The 14,386-nt window shown below is 44.0% G+C and overlaps 1 protein-coding gene across 2 annotated transcripts in view; it reads left to right on the top strand.

The window, feature by feature from the left end:
* Nucleotides 1-12,449, top strand: part of SOBP (sine oculis binding protein homolog) — a 112,675-nt gene extending 100,226 nt beyond the window's left edge. For both annotated transcript variants that reach the window (XM_071439338.1, XM_071439330.1), the window contains one exon: nt 12,312-12,449. The gene's annotated coding sequence lies outside the window, so the exon portion shown is untranslated. The remainder of the gene's footprint in view (nt 1-12,311) is intronic.
* The last annotated feature ends 1,937 nt before the right edge of the window (nt 12,450-14,386 follow it).

Genomic DNA, 14,386 nt, shown 5'->3' with positions numbered 1-14,386 from the left:
GCACTTTCAGAAAACTACTGGTATTTGTGTTGTAGTATTGTTTTTTTGTGTTGTATTGCATCTGTACTTGTCAGTACTCCATTCATCAGCAGCCTCATTATACTTTTGCTCACAGAACATATCATGATGGTTCTGGCTGTGAAGTTATTGTGCTGTGTATGTCAAAATCAGTGGTTTTCTGCCTAGAATATGGTACAGGTCTGGGCCATTAATCTGCTTACTTATTCCAGCTGAGTTACACAGCAGCTCAAGCCTTCACAATGACTGAAATTGCCCTGCAGCGTAGCACAGAGCCAGATGACCCAGCAGCTTCCTGCTAGCTCAGATCCAATGGACTTAGCAAATGGTCACCTCCAACCATCTCACTTTGGTCTGCCTCCACACTGCACCCTGGCTTTCCACTGAGCTGTTCTCGAGAGACTGAACTCCTCTCCATGGGCTTTCCTTTCTTATGTATTGGTGCTTAGGGACTGCCTGCTGTTTGGGACCTGCCCACTATAGCTTATTGCAGCAAAACCTCTGTCCTGGGGCTTTACTGCCCTTCCTGAGGTATCTGTCTTTGGTGCAAGTCTCCCACCTTAAAAAAGCAGCTGAGATTTGCCCCAGCCCGGTGCTTGGTGTATGTTTGTGGCTCCTGGTAGGGCTGCAAAGCAAGGCAGAGATATGGGTAACTCCACCAACCCCATGGCTTGCCCAAGGACAGTGCTCCAGATGCAGAAACCTCTCATCCTTCATTTCCAATTTCCAGCCTACTGAATCCCTCTGATAGCATAGCACCTTTGTAAAACTCTTTGTTTAGTATGTGTCTGATGCATCAAACCTGTGAGCGAGAAACTGTCTAACGAATCTTCCCTGTCTGACCATTCAAGAATGGCTCTGGCAGTCACTCTTGTAACGCCTGAGCTGGGACAAAGCCCCTCCACAGCTACACACCCCACACTCACACAATCAGACCAGGTTTCCTCACTGTCTCGACCCCAGGTTTTCCACATCAGAGTTCTGAGATATCCCAATCATTAAAATAATTTCATCATGGTGCAATAAATAAATAACAAAACAACAGCTCGAGCTGATGCCTTTGAGTAGGGATGCAGAACAAAGGAACCCTGGGCTTTTTTGCCTTGTATACCCTCACAATCTAAGCACAGGGAAGTCTGGGGGTTGTTGGGGGTGTGCAATCACCCTGTGTCCTTTGTTGTAGAAAGGATCAGTGCCCATTCCCACCCTCTTGCCTGGTGCTCAGGCTTGGGCTCTGGCCCCCCCAGAGCTCAACCTGCAGCTGGCACTGCAGCTGCACACTGCGCTACCTGCACTGAATATATTCCTTAACAAAACTAATGTAATGGAATTTATTTAGATTCACGAGCACGGAGAGCTTCTTTCAGGAAAAGGGGAAATGGTGGGTGTTGCAAGAAATCTGTTCAGCAGTAAAATACTGATGCTTTGCCGGATGTGGCTTGGTGACATGCCAGATTTCATTACAATCCATGGAATATTCTGTAGCCTCCAGTAAATCCCTGTTCCTAGTAGCACAAATAATGGCTGCAGTGGTGTTTGGCACCTACAGCCACAGATAGCAGCAGCAGGCTGTGTAATCTGGGCCATTGCAGTATCTCCCTGCTCCATCAGTGTGGGCTAATTGCACCATCAAAGATATATAGTATAGCCAGGACTGCCTTCTCATTTGTTAACACAGCCTTCCCTGTGCTAGATGCAGGGCTGGAAACATTTCTTCCCTTGATCACCAACAGTATTTATTTACTTTCTTCAGTGGAATACAACCATTATTCTTTGCTCTCAGCATGTGCTGACACACATAAAAGATACTAATAAGAAGAGAATACTAAAGATACTAATAAGAAGAGAGGACAACTATCACATTCTTGGACTAGTAATCAGCATATACAGGAACTTGAAAGTCAAATTAATATTTAAATCTTTACACACTCCTAGGTCCTATTAGTGGGGATCCCCCTACCCACCCCTGAGGTATGGAATGTATGTCCCTCAGCAGCAATATCTTTATTGCAAACTCCACTTACATTTGGAGCTTGAAAGATTCCCTTCATAAATGTATGCATGCTTCTACCTAGGGGTAGTGATTTGATCTAGTGAGAAGGCTGCTATTTGGCTGTGTCCTTTTTATTAAATTTTAGGAGAGCCGTGGTTAACCCTTCCTTTCCCACCTCATTGAAGCTCCTCATAGCTGCTTATTTCAAGACAATGCTTGAACACTTGCACATTCATGTTCTAACTCTGTAGTCAAAGACAGGCTGGTTCTTAGCATCTATTTCTGCTTGCCTGGACTATCCAGGCTGCAGCAGTGCTGCCTCTTCAAGGTCCCAGTCCCAAGAAGAGTTTAGTATCATTCAAAGTGAGAGCCTAAACCTTCAGAAAGAGTGCTGGCTTCACCAAGTTGTATATTTTTTCCTGTTGACATGATTATTCATGACATCACAGATAGTATTTAAGAGAGAAAGTTGGCAAACTGAACAAGCTGCATTAGAAAGACAAGGATTCTTTACCATTCAGTTACTGTCCTCAGCCCTTTGTGTTCTCTAAATGTCAATAGCTGCCACTGTGATTATCCTCAGGAATAGCGATTTTCCCTTTCATCCTGAGTTTATCATATTTCTTTGACTCAGTGTAAGGGTTGTCTTACAAGAAAGTTTTCGGGTTGCCAGGCAAGATTGATCTGACCCAATACAGACATCTGTAACAAAGATGCAGCTGAGCTAATTGTCTAAACTCTCTTTAACCTAAAGAAGCAGGCACTCCAAAGAGACAGCTGAGCTCATCCCAGAGTCAACAACTAAGACAGCTCAGATGAATTGTGACCTAGGGGTGCCTATTTCTGCCTGCAATGAGGTAAACTTAGGGTGACTGGCACAGACCTAGATGTCCACATAGATACTGGAAGTTAAGAAGCCCAGCCCAGGTGTCTGCTGTACCCCTGGGGCTTGTGCAGTAGCATAGCACGGCGTGGTGATGGTTATTAGTCTGTGTCCATCCCCTCGTTCCTCCAGGAAAAGAAAAGAAGTAGCCTCTGTGCAGAAGATATGGGAGACCAGGGTCCTAAAGTGCTCCAAAGGAAAGAGGATACTCCAAATACCCTGCAGAAGTAAACAGCATGGTAACCATCTCATTCCAGTGGGTGCCTCAGTGAAAGGCGGGTGGGTTTTGAGCGCCTCAAGGCACGCACGAGTGATTTGTGCAGCTCTGATGATTGATTTGAGGTGAGGACTCTGTGGTTTCATGAAGAGCCCTTCTTTTGCTATTTCAGCATTGCTGGTCATAGCCAGTCTGGGGGAGCAAAAGGGCTCTGCCTTGGATTTCTGCCCTCCCCTCTGAGGGATTTCTGCCTGTGAGGACTGAGCAGGGCTCAGAGCCTGTCTGTGTCTGTGCAGAGGGGACAACAGGGAGAGGAGAACTTCAGTGTAGCCTCTTGCACCCGCAGCCCTGACCTCTGCCATGCCCATGGGTTAGTTCCTCCTGCCCAGGCCTCGGGGAAGCAGGGAGATAAAACCCTTCTGCAGTCCAGTTGTGGGGAGGATACCTTAAGAGAGACTCCAACCTCACAGAAATTCTAACAAATTAGAAAGAGGAGAGAAGCTACACTAACAAGTGGGTTGATTTGGGCCCTTGGAGGTTTGTATTGATAGCACTGGCTACACTAACCTGGGAGAAAAAAAGTCCAGCCAGTTGTCTTTTTCCCCTCTTGCTTCTCACCTACTTGAATTGGAAAATCTGAACATATTGCTCTAATGTGCAACTTTTCCTGGATTTTATTTCCCATCAAATTGTGTGACAAGAAGGAAATTAGCCAAATATTTTTACGCTAGATTTCTGGACAGACAGATTGAATTCATGTAACAGCAACATGGACTCTCTAAAAAGGAATCAATGCAAGCGTGACCTTTTTGGGCAAGTCGCCAATTTCTGGATTATTTAATGTACCAATTACTTGATTATTGAAAGTGCTAATCAGCAACATAATCCTTGATGTTAAAGTTTAGTTTCTCCATCAGGATGTGGACTGTCAAGCTGTTCTAACTTGATGCAATTTGAAAAACTATCAAAAGATATCTCAGTGCCAAAGTCCTGCTATGATAAAGGAATGAAGCTAGGAAGAGTATTCTGTTGAGTGTTATATTTTCAAGTTTGAGCAATGTGAGTTTCTAAAATTAGCAGTGTTAGTGTTGCCTGCCTACATGCTTTATGCCCTGGCGGGATCAGTTTTAACCCGCTAGCTTTGATGTCAATGTTTCCTAAAGGAAAGAAATGAAAACACAGAGGCCTGCTTGGATTTAACATGATAGTTATGTTAAACTAAATGAGAAAATGAAGTGGCACATGCTAAACTCACAACTAGCTTCTGTGTGTGTGTGTGTGTGTTGGGTAATCCTGTGTTGGAGACAGAGGGGTCAGGAAAGGAAGGAGTTTTTCTGCTTGTGACAGCAGAATTTCTTCCAGAAGTAATGGAAATAGTAGGTGTATGGCCATCTACAGAGCCAACCTGTATGTTTCAGGGTCAGCATCTGCTGAAAGTGAAAGGCCCAAACCTTCAGCTGTCTGGTCCATGCACTCTACTCATAAAAATATACAGCATGTAGAACACTCAGTTCAGAGCAGAAGTAGTATATATCCCACTTTGAGCTCCTCTGCCCATGGTCCATTACGGGATTTCCTATTCTGGTCTGGATTCCTGAGGCAAGGAGCATAGCTATTAACCTCCTTTTTTTTTAGCCTTAGAGATTTTAGATCTCCTCTGTCACTGTGGTATCTATCTACAAACATCTTTCTTACCTCTGCCCAGCTTGCTCTGAAAAAATTTTACCTTAAAGATATAGGTGAAAACAGTTTTTCTGTATTTGAACACGTTTCTATGCTAGTCATCTTTGTTGACATGGTACTACAGGCCAGAGCCTTAGCTAATTTTGACTGGATATAGTTCCACTGGTGCCAAACTAATTTAAATCAGCAGAGTAATTGGACTCATACACTTAACACCTACTCTTCTGCTTCAGAAGTTTTCCTTCACCTGGCTTCTTATGAGCCTACAGAAATTTTCCATTTATCCAGAGGGGGAGAGGAGAGACTTTTAACACCACAAAGCCTTAAACACATTTGCTTGGAACTGAAGCTTTGCCCTTGAGAGCTGCCTGACTCTAGCAGTGTGATCTTATGTTTCAAAATTGCCTATGTACCTTCTCAGGTATATTAAATCAGAAAAAGGATTTCCCAGGGGAAAAAAAAAAATTGAAAGAAAAGAAAAAAAAAGTTTCTCAAAATAGTGAAGTATAAAATGACATACTTCCAGGGTAGCTTTCAGCTCCCACATCTTGCTGCCGGGGTGTGGGAGTGCTAACTTCCGTCTCAGTGGCAGTAAATAGCAGGCTCGTGGTACGCTGCCATAGATCACTGCACACTCTTTGAATCAAAGGAGCAAGTGCTGATTTCTGATGGGCTCCTCCTGCTTTTCTATAAAACCTCCTAGGGCACATGTTTCAAATATGAAATCTGATTCTTGAACTCAGTTTAGAAAATAACTACACCTGGTCTGATTTGTAAAGGTAATAATCATCTAGGGCTGTTGGCAAACAACACACATGGCCAGAACTTGACAGCCAAAAAAGGCTTAGCTCAATTGACAGACCCACAGAAATCTGAAGAACCTATGACACCTAAAGACTGTAGCCTACCTGACAGCTCCCAGGACCTCAGACCACCAATTTCAGAGATAATTTTGGTGCTTACTTGCCATTATTAGTTTTAATTGTCTTATGAAATTAAAATCATTTGAACTGAAATAAGCACCATGCATTCCCTAAGTTGGTGCAACCCACATTCATATTGAAACAATGAGTTGCTCTTAATTCTTTGCCGGGCTTTAAAGACTGTTCAGGCACTTTCATACTTATAAGGTCTAAAATGCTCCTCTTATTTAAATTGGTTCAAAGCAGGTTTGGCTGCACTGAAAAGTGTTAAGTGTGAAACAGCCCTATGGGGAGACTCGAGCTCTTCATCAGCCTGTCCTTGTGCTGTCGAGCTACCAAAGTCAGTGGTACAGGGAAATTTTATGGGGGTGGGGAGGAAAGCACCGCTCATAATTAAATACAGAGTCCCTAACAACAAAGACCATAGTAAAACAGACTCTTGTAAAAACACTTGTAAAAACATCATCTAGACATCGATTGCCTTGACATGTAGGGGCCAAGATGCTGGATGGTATGTGTCTGATTGCCAATGAAATCTGATGAGGAGCTAAGCACCTCACAGCCTTTGTGAAGCTTGACCCTGAAACACCATGGCCAACCTCAGTGCGGAGCAGTGAGCTCTGAACAACTGTGAGAAGATTATAGACTATTTAACAGCAATACCTGAAAGTGGGAGAGAAAAGAGCAAAACACTTCTGAGGACTGTGTTTGTAAAAAAGTTGGACATACTCAAGCAGTGAGGTATAGATTTTAAATAAAATTAAATTATTGCTTGAAAAAACACAGTGGAAGATTGAAGAAAAGTAGAAACAAAGCTCTTTGAGCAAGAAGTCAGGCAGAAATCAGACAGTGGCAAGCAAGACTTTCTGAAGCAATTTTTGCTTCCAGATTACCTGCTGAGTCTCTCCTGTTGGTCCCATAAAGGTAAGCACATTTCTGGGTGCCTCCACTCGTCAAAGCCTCACAGCTGAGACCTCCTGATAATGACCTTATTTACATTATTTTGATAATGAGCTGCAGTGCACTCACAGGACTGAAAGTTGTCTTTGGAAATGTGTGTGATCATCTCGTGAGAGCCATGAATTGGAGTAACCTCTAACATTCTGCAGAACCCTCAACTATTTAATGTTTGCTTCTACCATGAAAATTACAGCTGATTAAATATCTGGGCTTGATCCTGCTCAGTGCTGTGTGCACTCAGAGCTTGGTGCCTCTAATGCAAGCTGAAGGCCCCCGGCACGTTACAGCTCGAGGTCCTGCCTCCGACTCTTTGCGTGGCTTGGCTTCCCCAGACACAACTCTGGTATTTGAAAAGAATGGTATTCCTGTACAACATGTGTCTCAATTTGTAATGATATCCGCCCTGCAGCTGGCTTGCTTTTCCAAGTGTTTCTGAAACATTGCTGCCTTAAATTCGAGCCAACCTTCAATAACAAATTATCTAAAGGCAAAGAGGCTGAACTGCATTTGCTGAGAGGACACCCCTACTCCCTGCTGTGCTACATCTTCCAGTCCCAGTTTTGGACTTTCATGCAGTGTAATGTAATCATCTTCTATGAAGGCAGATATTAAAAAAAAATAAATTAAGAAATAGGGGGTTTCAGGATTGGGTAGTGTTGAGTGACATAACTATGGAATTCTGACCTCTCTGGAAAGATCTGCATCCCATCATCAGGGGATTGATATTGAAACCTATGGTTAAGGCAATTTTCAGCTATTTATTTGGAGCCCACGTGCTTAAATGCAAAACTTTGTGTCATCTGCTTATGCTCCAAATATTTATAAGGTTTCATGAACTACTTGCGCTGCCACTTCTAAGTTCCTTATCCAAAAAGAGGAGAAGAAAAGCCCCTTCCCACAGGAATTCTCCAATTGAGAGAGTCTTGAACACGACTAGAGAGGATACATGACAAAGTCACTGAAAATTTGAATTGTGACCCTAAATTTGAAAGATCAGCTAAAATGCCAATTCAGTTTTATTTGAAGCAGTTTGCCAATTATTGCTGAAATCGTTGGTGGTAAAAACATTGTTCCTGTCTTCTTGGGGTGAGAAATAGAGAAAATCTAAAGCAGCGTTTGGGCCCAATCCAGGTTTTTCAGTGCCCAGTTCAGTGCTGAGGATAAGGGAGATGCCCTAAGGTATCTGGCACTGCACTGAGGTCTGTGCCAGGTCTCACCCACTTGCTCCTTATGTGCTCTGGACGAGCTTTTCCTCTTCTTTCTCCCACAAGATAGTCCACATGACATTTTTGTCACCTGAGCATGCCCCCTTGCTTTTGGATGAGTCTGCATCTGCTCTTGTTAAGACTTGATAAGAACCAGAACAAGGGCTGTGAAAACCAGGGAGAAACCCTGTGAGGACAGTGCCAGGCATGCAGTCCTGGGTGGTTATGGACAATGGAGTTTTTCATGGGGAAAATGGGAAAATGGTGATTGCTTCCTGATACAGGATGCTGAAACTTTTCACTAAGAAAGTTCATTGATGCTTCAGAAAGTTTTGTTATTGTAATTGTTATAATTTTGTGTCCCACAATAACATTTCAGGTTAAAAAGCCAGGCCCAGGTGTAGCCCAGGTGAGAAGGAGAACTCTCAGGGAGGCACAGGCTGTGGCTCAGCAAGACACCCATCCTCACCTTCCTCCTTACCACCACCAACAGTTAAACTGCCTTTCTCTGGCTATTTAACTGGTTTTACTGGAGAGATCAGGTTGAATAACAAAATTGGGAAGCACCTTGGAATAGTGGTTTAGGCTCACAGGAGACTGCTGAAATGCAAGTTGAAGTTACTGTTCTGATTCAGACAAAATCGGAGATTTAAAGAAGGGTTGTTGCATCACAGTGGTTGCCTGTTTTCAGAAAAGGAGAGTAGAAACTGTCTGGATTTGGTTTACCTTCTATTTCAGTTTTTCAGTTTTGGGGTTTTTTTTTTGTTTGGTTCAGTTTGGTTTCTTGGTTTGGATTTTTTTTGGGGGGAGGGTGTTGTGGTTGGGGGTTTTTTGGGGGGGCTGGGGGGGTTGGTTGCTTTTTTGTTATTTTTTTTAAAAATACCTTGCAAAATTTCAATTTTATCCCAGCTTAGAATGGGAGAATTTGTTGAAAATTTGGCTGTTTTTTTTTTTTTTCAGAGGAAAATCATATCTTCTGCCACATCTGCACACCAGTGGGGCAAAGCACACTGCTTACAAGGCTGGCAAACACACTGGTGCTGTACTAACTGGGGGAGACTGGGCTGCCTTGCTGTTGTGGAGATATACCCAATTACAATCAGGACTGGCCTGGCAGGCTCTGTGGTCTGCCATAGGAGTCACTTCCAGTGTAGAGATTAGAAGTCCAAAACCATGATGGCATTTTCCTCTTTGCATGATCCATGTACATACCTCAGAATGCCCCAAAATATAAACCAGACACCCCCCTGTCAGTAGTAGCCTGGAGAAAATGGTGCAACAATTCATAGAATTGGGGGTGTCTTTACCAATTCTTCTGCCTAAGCATAGAAGGCAAACCCCAGGGCTCTTCCCCAATGCATTCCCTAAAGTCACAATGTTTGCTCAGATTGCAGCTCATGTTTCAGTAGAAGGGAAAGCCTGAGTTCCACAGGTGACCCAAAGCTGAGGAGGATCTTTAGCTTACAAGGTCAGAGCAGAAGGAAATCACTCTCTTTGAAATCCAGCATTGGTGCTTAAGGACTCAGCTTGTTTTCCCATTTGAGCTAAAAGCCCTCCCTGACTTTTGCAATGTGGCATCCCTTCCATTAGCTCATGGAAAGATAAATCATAGAGTATTCAAAGGGGAAGGTTTTAATGAAGAAGCTTGAACTGCTTTAAGAATTGTAAAAAAAAATAAAATTAAAAATTACAGAACTATTACAAGTAACAGATGATTCCCGAGTGTTTCCAGGGCTGAGCTTGCTCCCATGCTGACTTTAGCTGCACTCTTGTGGTTTATCTTCAGAGCAGTTTCCCTGAGAAAATAATTGTAGTGCCTTTACTCTAGGGCCATGCATGTCCCAGATGAACCAGGCCTGTTTTAGCACATCAGCATTCATTGTCTGGGTGAATTAAGTGCTGTGCTAAATTATGGAAACTCTGCCATGCCAATCCACATCAACGGTTGTTTCAGCCTTCCCCACCCAGTCTCTAATTTTTCCTGAACAATAAGATGTGAATCTGGAGACAGAAATGTTCAATGCGGCATAGAATGACAGGGAAGCAACCATGGAAAAAACTGTGTGCATCTGGATGTGTGTATGAGTCCAAAGCCATGTCAATGACATGGCCCCTCTGAGGGAGCAGGACAGGACTGGGGAGGACACTGTGGAAAAGCAGCTCTTTCTGGTGGCCATCAGGAGCATGCTGCCAAGCTTGGCTCCTGGGCAGTGCTGGGAGCAGATACACAGGGATCAGTGCTTGGGTGTGGGGGAGCAGAAGGACATCTCCCCACAGCTGAGCCACCCAGCGCCTCAGCATGGAGGGGCAGGGAAGTGAGGAACACTTCCAGCATTTGGCTCCACCAAGCAGGACCAAGCTTCCCACCACAGGACAAAGGGCTGTAGCTCTGCAACAGCACGTGGAAATAGCTGGGTAACTGCAGAGGGGGAGCAAAGAGTGGGGAGGCTTTGCCTGAGCTGCCAAATTGACCTGCCATGCTCTAATTTTGTGCTGTTGTGAGCAAGGACGTGTCGGGCATCAGCCAAAGAGGAAACTCTGTGTGGGTGAGTGCAGCCTGTGTCAGAGTTGCCTGTTGCTCAGGTTTTGACTAACAGCCATGCAGGGCACCAGTGCAGCTCTCACCTGTTGCACGGCAGCACTGCCTCACTGTCTGAGCCCACACAGATGAACCTCCAAGCCACCTGCTTTAGCTGGGTCATCATCCAGTTGAGTTATTCTCCTTCCCTTTATGTTAACAATAGGGCAGAAATGAGCCTTCTTACTTGTTCTCTTTCCCCTCATCTTTTCCATGCTGCTTCCTGGGTTTGAACTACAGCCTGCCTCTAACTTCTAGGTGGTCTTCCAACCCAGGATCAGCCCAGCCCTACTTGACTTTGGAAAGCAAGCAAAACCCAGTATGCTTACCTCAGCACAGCTCACATAATTTCAGCTCAATGGCTTTACCCTAATGAAAATTCTTTTGTGGTTGATGCAATTTTTCTATCTGATCAGCAATATTTGATGTGTGTTGAAGGCAGGTTCAGCTAGGGTGAAGAGCACATGTCACTCTCCTAAAAAGTAATTTGGGTTTTTTTGGGCGGTGATATAAATAGCTGACTTTATTGTGCTGGTCATGCACGCTAGTGCTGGCAAGAGGTGTGTAGCATTGAGCTCCTAAGCAGTGATGACTGGTGTGTTCTCATTTCTTTACAGAACTTTGCCTGCGATGCCTGATACGGATTTTTATTTTGTAACTTGATTGCTACAAAGATGCATTTATCAAACGCGATTACTGCCATATGAGCCAGTCAACGGGGAAGGTCCTTCTTGCCCTTCTGCACACCCTGTTACTCTGAGTCCATCTGCACCAGGGGAAAATAGACAGAACTTACACAGTTCTGCTCCAGGCAGAAAGCATCAAGAGCTACTGAACTTTTTTACGCCTTCCCTGTGAAATCCCTTATTGGTTTGTGTTGTACCATGTACTGTGAGACTGGTTAGTGAGGGATGGAAATTCATTTCTGTTCATGTATGGAAAGAGAGAGCAGCGTGAAGCTTCAGACATTACAGGTTTAATTTTCTGTGCTTGCCTTTTTACACCAAGACTTCAAGCCAAAAAATGTGACAGAAAGCAGTTGTGTACTTCACCTTAGTAGGTGGATAGATCCCAATTCTCAGTCTAGTTCTTGTTCACAGCTCTCTGTACGCACAAAGAAGCTCATCTCACTGGGCACATTGCCTGAAAGCACAAACGTTACTCCTTAACCTAGATATCCTGGTCTCCATGCCATGGAAGTTTATGCTGGTCAACATATTCCATGTGCCTTCCAGTCTCTGCTGTAAGGAGGATGGAGGTTTGGCAAGGGGATACAGGCACGTTGTTGGGAGGGATTGCAGAGGAGCCAGTGTGAAGGGGAGATTGTGGAGCAGGCTGAGAAGGGAAGTGTGCCCCAGCACCAAAACTAAGGCTCATAAGTACTGCAGAGTTTCAGTCCAAGTCTGTAGGGGACAGCAGATCCCATCCAATGAGATAAAGTCCAAAGCTCACTGTGTAGGGAGACAGAGGGGACAATCCCTGCTAGGTAGCTTACGTGGCCAGCTGACAAGGGAAGTCAATGGTGTATCTCCCAGTATCCCCTAGAGACAATAAGACTCAGGAGCTTATACCTGCCAGGGTGTTGTTGATAATTAACTCTAATTATATCAGCTTCCAGCTTTGTATCACAGGAATCCCTCCATCTTCCTTTCCAGGAGCCTTGGAGGCCGCGTGTCCCAATGGCCCTTGAGGGAGGAGGGGCCGGTGAGGCCGGAGCAGTGGGCTTGTGCCTCGGCCTGGCTGCCTGCCCAGCGTGAGGCTGTGTGGGACCTGAGCTCAGGCAGTGCCCAGCCTGCCTGCAATGAGCCTCCTGCTGCTCTCCCTGACCCCCTCTGCTTGTCTGCTTTGCAGGAGCGCTCACTGACAGGGTACCTTGCATGGAGAAAGGGAGCAGAGCAAACCACGTCACTGCACCGAATGACACCAGCTGGTCCGCTCACCACCCCTCTGGCTGAAAGTCCAGCAAAGAAAGAGCTTCCTGTCATGAAGCCCCCGAGGAAGTCTCGGTCCCACGGGTGCCTTTGACCCAGAAGACAGCACATCATAGATCCACACAGTGTGCTCAGCATTCCTGCGACCACCCCTCTTCTCCTCTCGGAACGCTTTCCCTCTTCGTTTCTTGCTGGGGGGGATTTTTCACCCGGGTTTCAAAAACCACATGGACCAACATAGGTACTTTGCCCTCACTGACTTCGAAGTTCAGATATTTGAGACTGGACAATGATACGGATTTTTTTTTTAATTTTTTTTTTCCTTTGAAAAACTGCTGTGGTTTTGCTGCTACACTAAGAATCGTGATTTGCATTGTATGGTTTTGGACCTATTCAAGTTTTGATGGGGGAAAGGGGTAATACTGGAGCAGCAACGCTTCAGAGTCATCTCTGTCCTACCCATGATGCACTTTTAAATGAAGAGTTAGAATATTTTATTGGCTAATATACTTTCCTTGTTATTTTTACAAAGGCCACCTTTATCCTTTCTAATGCCATATTTTCAGTGTTACACTTTTATGGCTTTTAATTTTTGATTTGACAGATGTAAGAAGCAGCATGAATAGTTTATACTGTGGTTTTTCAGAGACTGAATGCCAAGAGAACTCAGTAAATGTTTATTCTTCTCAGCTTTCTCTTTAAATTCCCCTAAATAGCGCCCCATTTGGGAACAGAGCAAGAGTGTTGAACTAAAGACCAAAATTCCCTCAAGGTGTAAAATAATCTGAGGGGAATATTTGCTGGGCGTCACGAAAGACTTGGATGAAATTTCAACCCTGATGGTTTTCAGTGATCCAGGAAGGCAGTGAGACAATCTCTCCATATGCATAGCCCTTTCATGATAATTAGAATGGTATGGACAAACCAATGAAAACAAGGGTAAAGTGAGAAAGATCCCCCATGATTCTGTTTCACTGTTTGCTTTCTCCTGTCATGGTTAAGAGAAATGTGCAATTTGATCCTCAATCAGTGGGTGGAGGATAACAGGGTAGAATTTACTTGTGTGCACTTGTACAGTTGTAGCCAAGAGTCCAAAAGTACACTAGAGCATGTTATACTGGCACTGAATTGGTAAGAGAGTTGTGGAGTATCCCATTCTGACAAATAAAAAAGAAAAAAAAAAAAAAAGAAAAGAAAAAAAATACAAAAACGTGTAAAAACCCCACAAAAAATCAAAAAGAAAGAAAAAAAAACTTAAAAAAAATTTCAGATCACCTTGTGATTCAGTGTAACTGTTTACTAACTCGAATAAAGCAATTGTTCACTCTTGAGTGTTCAGAGTACACCTTTTCTATAAGGCTGCTGCGGGGAAGAGAGGAGGGAGAAGAGTCTCTGTGTCAGCGGTGTTGGGAGCAGGGCAGCAGAGTGAGTTGAACCAGAGCCTTGTAGTGATGGTGCACTATGAGCACTATGTATATACTGTATTTCTATATTTTCCTTTGTACAGATTCACTTAAGTCAAGCTACTGTTTTACAGGTGCTCCTTATTTATTAGAGCTGTGAAAGCTTGGAAATCACACCGGGCGAGTAAGCTCGCTTTTTAAAAAAAACAAACAAACAAATGAAAAAAAAACCAACAAAAAAGAAAGGGGTGGGTGGGGGGGAATCCAAGAACTCCTGAGTCTAGGGAGAGAGCTCAAAGACATTTTGATGAAACATCTTCAAGAGAGCAAGAATCTGAAGCACCCTCAGCGTGCTCTGCTTTCCTTTCGGTGTTGCAATGCTTTTCTCTCTCCCTGACTGGTGTCAGATTTATTAAAACAAAATAAAACTCCAAGAAAAAAATGCACTTAAATGTGCTGTTGTTTTATTTTTCTTTTTTTTCCTCCCCTCTTAGTGCATGCAGTTATTCATTCCTATACCTGCCTGGTCACAGACAAGAAGACCCCTGAGTATGAAGCCACAGAAAAATATGTATAAGTTGTTCTTGAAAGC

This window comes from Agelaius tricolor, unplaced genomic scaffold, assembly GCF_023055355.1.
Source record: "Agelaius tricolor isolate 1412-34295 unplaced genomic scaffold, bAgeTri1.0.p SCAF_1, whole genome shotgun sequence".
Classification (NCBI taxonomy): Eukaryota; Metazoa; Chordata; class Aves; order Passeriformes; family Icteridae; genus Agelaius; species Agelaius tricolor.
The sequence above is the reverse complement of the archived record's forward strand: the minus strand, read 5'-3'. Positions and strand labels throughout refer to the sequence as shown.